Consider the following 6,050-nt stretch of genomic DNA (forward strand, 5'->3'; position numbering starts at 1 on the left):
TTATTCTGAAATAAAAAGGCGTTTTATTAACAGAAAGATAATTACTTCTTGCAGATTTGTCAGCCTAGTCCACTAGGCCTTTAATTTAAATTTCTTCCTAGCAGCTTTGTAAATTGTTGGCTCCAGCATGAAGGATTCAGAAATGATGCTTTTATTCGTTTTGAATATTCTTCTCCCATAGTTAACTTCGTGAAAAATCACAAATTTAATGTGGAAGACATCACTTCATTTCATTTACATCGATTTGGCTTTCTGTGCAAGTGATAATAACGGAATACCAGACGACTGACCGCCCAGGACTGCTGTCCTCCAATATAAAAAGTCAACTGACCTGCTAAATTTTAGGGTCAGTCATCCTAAGGCCAGGGACGTCATTGGGGGAGGCGGGGCATTTGACCCCCTCTCCTGAATTTGCATGTGCTGTAAAATTGCTGTAGCCTATATACGTAAATTAACACGCCCGTTAAGTTTTACCCCCCATTCCCACCCACCCATACAATCAAGTTCACCCCCCCCCCAATCAAGTTTTTCCCTGCCCACCCACCTGAAAAAAAGTTGAAATGACGTCTCTGCCTAAGACGTTTAGGAGGTCGGTCATCTTAGACGACTGACCTCCTTCAAAATGAATACATATTCAATAGCTATAATTCTAGATATCTGCTTTTAAAAAATGGTTTAAAGTATTGGTTCTACTATAATAGTCATTATTAGTAGCTAAATTGTATACAGATCTCATGAAATTAATAGAATGTTCTAAAACTCTGTAATTTAAAAAAAAAGGTAAGTAGTGAACACATTAATAGAGAATTCATCAAAAGGTGAGATAAGCAGCTTGGTTTCGCTCCACCGGCTTCAAATAGTGGCTCTAACGGACAAAGGTCATTTACCAGAGCATTACATAATGGCAGGACTGAACTGAATACAAATAGAGATTGGTTTCACTGGGATCCATTATATTACATATCAGAAAGTGTAAAGTTAAATTAATTATATTAACAATATCTATTTAAAATTACTCTTAAATATTTTAAAGCATCAGTGTCTCTTCTAAACTAATATATCCAAGTTTGTTTTGTTTATTTTTTGAAATTAACATCAAAATGCGCAGATGACAGTTTACTAAATATTTTCATTAACTCCTTTGGAGCGAGGTCACCATTTGCAAATTCCGTCCATGGCTGATGAATGAGTCAGTGCAACTGCTTGTGTGTTTTGCGTTGTCGACGCATTTTTATGCCATCTGACAAAAACTCCGATGTGTGTTCAACATAACAGTTTCGTCGCATACTAGATGCACCAGCGTGTCAAAGCTGAGACTTGCAATGTTTGTGGCTAAATTCAATGTATGGTCCCAGCCCTCAACACCGTTATTTGTGCGAAAGGGCTGTTCATACACACTCCAAGATTGAATGCAGAAGAGTGAATTATGGATCATTGACTGTTTACATAATCTTTCAGACGACGGAATGGTGCTCGAACATCTTTTTTTTCTTCTTCAATCTGTTAAAAAATTGGCTGGATCCAATCAGAAGGTAGATATGACAACACCATCAGATCTAGAAGAAAGTAATGAGTTTTCTCTTTCAGCATAAAAGAAGGAATAAGACCAAACTCTCGAATCTTCCTAGAGACAGCATTCTTCCGATGGAACATACATCCACGTAATTTAAGATCATCGCCAAATACGTTTGGCTAAAACCCATATCGCTAGTTCAAAATCTCCCGTTATAGGTTTGACTTGCAAATCACCGAACAGCCATTCTCTTGCCCGATATCAAAGCAAAGAGAAGACGAATTTGTGTGAGATTTGCCCATTTGATGTAATAAAGGAGTGTATGTTGAATAATTGATGGAATGGTTTATACGAACCACCTATTATGTGGCATCCACAAACCAATTCTTTGTGTCTTCAGTAACCTGCGTTTTCCAGACAAGTACGATTGTCGTCTGTCGTTACTTTCAGTGTCTCCAACTAAAAAGTGTTTGGGCAAGGTATCGTTGACGATTTCAAAATCCAAATGATGGGGATGGTGAAGACAACCATTCTCGAGTTGTCTGTTGGCATTTCCAGCCAAATAGTCAGGAACTGGCATCGAAACAGGAATTGTTACATTCTTCGAGAGAAAATCAGGATTTTGAAAACTGTATACTATGTTCATTTCAGCGCAAATAGTAAACTGTCTCCTTTTTTTAAAATTTCTTTCTTTTATAAGGATTTGCAACAAAATGAAGGGAACACCATTTGCACGAAGAACGTCGCAGTTTCTGCATAGAATGAACGGTTTAGCCCATCGTTATTTGTCACGGAATCAGTCGATTGTATTGTAAATTCTTGCTCAATATTGTGCATGTATTGGTACACCCGATCCCTACATTGTTTTATCCTTGAAGGCTTTAACAATGTAGGGATCGGGAGATTGCTACGCAAATTCAGTATTACTCTATTGACTTCAGTTTACTAAGCGGAAAGATTTACACATTATCTTTGTCTTCACTTGTCCAATGTTTTGTTGAACTTATTATCATGCGTACATTCTTACTTATTGTATTTTACTGACTTGTGCAGTACGTTTAAGGTTAGGTTCTTTCCTCCACACGTGATCTTGGCTTTGAAAGTAAATCAAGAGTTTGTTATTTTAGTGATATACACAAACAAGTTTTCTTTGTAAAGAGCTCTCCTGCGTGGTCATGACTTCTACGCCACTTAATATGGGGTATTATGATATCATAAATAATTATTATGTTATTATTGTCATATACTCATCCTTCGTTTATTCATTCATGTTATGTTAGACCAAGTATATGGATTTTTTTTTTAATGATGATAGAACTCCATCATGAAGATGAGCATCAGCAGCAGAGAAAGTGAATCCCACAAAGTATTTCGCTTAACAGAGCCTTCTATCGAGAAAATTTTAGATAGAAAGATTATTTTTCACAAAATAAACCCTTCTAGTCAGAAAAACTTGACAAAATAGGCTTTCTCTGCTGACTAGAAGAGTTATCTCATGAAAATATCTACCTATACAACTATTTCTGTTAGCACAGGGGTATCTCGCGAAAACACTCGGTGGCGTCGTCACTTTCTCTGCTGCTCTGTGAAAGTCCCTGGCAGAGTTTACCTGTAGTCGCCGTGCTGTCTAGTTAAAAACTGTATCTAACCCAACTCGATACCGTGTTCGAGGATCATGTAAATTTATCGTTACAAATCCGTGTGGTTTTGCCTGAGCACGACTAAAGAAATTTCTGAATTTATTTATGTCCATGTCGCCGCTGCACCAAGTCTGATGTATATTTCGTAACGTGTGTGTGTCAACGCCGTTGAACAGCGCAAGAATGTAACAGTTATCTCTGATCACTTTCGGAATTTGTGTATATCGTTGAGTTACATAAATCACATCCACATTTTTATGTCTGCCGCGTGAGAATATCCTGGCAGGGTTTGTCTGTTTGTCCAACATCACATCGTCGTACACGACTAAATTATTGATGCTCCCATCAATATCATCGATACCCGGCGACTCATCGATGTCAGTAATAAATTCAATAATATCATCACCGTCGTTTATCGACGCTGCATTCTCGTTAAAATCTTTTAACACGTTGTAGCATCGCTGATCGTCCACAGATGGTGCTACCAAATACAACTTATCCCACTTCATCCACTTCATTATTAAATTAAGTAACAACTGCGTCTTACCCGACCCAGATGGGCCTATAATAATCATTCGGACAGAATTTGGTAGCACTGAGTTATGTTTGATTGGCTCTCGTCGTTTTGTAGCAGAAAAGTCAGTGATCTCCATTAGATATATCATAAAATAATATGGATTTATATTGTGTGAAATGTAGAACACGTACCCCAACTGCAGATATAACAACCACTACAACAAAAAATAATCGATCTGCGCTCACAGGCAAGTGTGAACGATGCTGCACAAAAAAGTTCAAATTTATTATATAAAAAAGGAGGTGATATCGCAGCCAAGTTAACAGCGCTGCCAGGAACTCCGCGGGCTAAATACCCAGGAGAAAAACATCTTCCAGGATATAATTACTGTGGTCCTGGAACCCGACTTGATATCAGACTTAATGACCAGAATCAGCCCAATCCAGGTGAGTATCCAATAAACGCTATTGATAAGGCGTGTCATGCTCATGATGTAGCTTACCGAAGTAAGGATTTGCAACAGCGCCATTTCGCGGATGTGAAACTAATTCACGCGTCAAATGCCATCACTGATAAATCTTTCAAAGAAAAGTTAGCATCCTGGTTAATAAAATCTGCAATGAAAGGTAAATTAGCTCTAGGTGCTGGTATATAATGGAGTCGATTTATTATTCCCCAAGCGGATATTGGAGAGGTAGCGCAGCAATTAGTAAACTCGCTGAAGCAGCAAAAGTTACGAGAGTTACTGCTAAAAATTGGTTATCCCTCAAGCAATATGACAAATTTATCTGCCGCGTCCTAAACAAATTCACTTTGCGCATTTCAATGTTAGTGTGCCAAATGAAGTTCATCAGGCTGATACATTATTTCTGCCACACGATACTATTAAAATCCGGAGACGTCAAAACACATACAAGTACGCGTTAACTGTAGTTGATGTTGCAAGTAGATACAAAGATGCTGAGCCTTTAACAACTAAAACAGCATCTGAGGTTGCTTCTGCGTTTGAACGAATTTATCAACGAGGTGGTGGACCACAGAGTGGTCTGCGATGGCCAAATTTATTACAAGTTGATCCTGGCAAAGAATTTCAGGGTGCAGTATCATCGTTGATGAAGCAACATAACTTTACCATCAGACGAGGGCATACTGAAATTCACCGTGATCAGGCAATTGTTGAGCGATTCAATCGAACACTTGCTGAGCGGTTATTTGGATATCAATACGCGAAGGAATTCATTCAGGATACGAGATCGCGCGAATGGGTTGCAAGATTACCAAGCGTTATAGCTGCGCTAAATAATGAAATTACTCAAACAACCAACATGAAACCTGCCATCGCGATCACAAAAAACATATACCCGCACAACGACGTGATTCTTCAGCGCAGCCAATATTAGGTGATGTCACTGTGAGATATTTATATGAACCAGGTGAACTTGAAGGTGGTAAACGAAGAGCGACTGATGCTATTTGGAGTGTTACCACACACAAGATATCCACCGTGACAAGATCGTCAGGCAGACCAGCAATTTACAGGTTGGATTCATCTGCTCCTCAACGTGGATTCACACGTGAGCAATTACAAGTAATTCCCGAGGACACACAATTACCACCCCGATCACTTAACTAGCACTAGCGCCAAGGGTGGCAGCACCCCGACGTCGATTACACTCAAGACAGGTCAACATGATATTATCGCGTGTATGACCGCGACTGTTATCTTTTCTATCTACGGTGAATTGTCTTGGAATATTACTCGAATACTGCCATAGCATTATACAATTACAGCTCGCACAGTGATTATTCTGCTATTGTTTCAGCGCAACAACGAAGTCATCGTCGAGGTCGAAATCGCGATTATTTTTTTTTGTCGCTTTGTTTGTAACGGGCGAGTTTTTTTCTTATTATGTCACTGTTGCTTTCATTATTAATTTTATCAGCTATTGAATCTTCCAAGACAATTCTTCGCAGTTGAGATATTCTTCTGACTCTGGACACAGCCAAGTAGACCAAGTTTGACCATTCGATTCGATCATCAACAATCCAGACAGTTGTATCACTGATAGTTAGTCCTTGAGATGAATGAATTGTCATTGCGTATCCCAGCGTCCACGGGGATTTATTCATTTTTAGTGCATCTTTGACAGCATTAATATCAACTAACACAATATCATTCAATACTAAATTCCGTTTCTCTGTTTTCCCAGGAATATCAACATCTATATTCTGTAACCGCGTATCAGCTGGTCTATAACATAACGGCACTGGCAGCATTAGAAACTTTTCTTGTTGTAACTGAAATAGCTGCTGTTGAAGTGTGTCTCTATCTTTCTACTTGCCACTATCAAATCGTTTGGTTTCCACGCGCTCCAAAAGT

This window comes from Sinohyriopsis cumingii, chromosome 4 (assembly GCF_028554795.1).
Source record: "Sinohyriopsis cumingii isolate HCF-2022 chromosome 4, ASM2855479v2, whole genome shotgun sequence".
In the NCBI taxonomy this organism is placed as follows: domain Eukaryota; kingdom Metazoa; phylum Mollusca; class Bivalvia; order Unionida; family Unionidae; genus Sinohyriopsis; species Sinohyriopsis cumingii.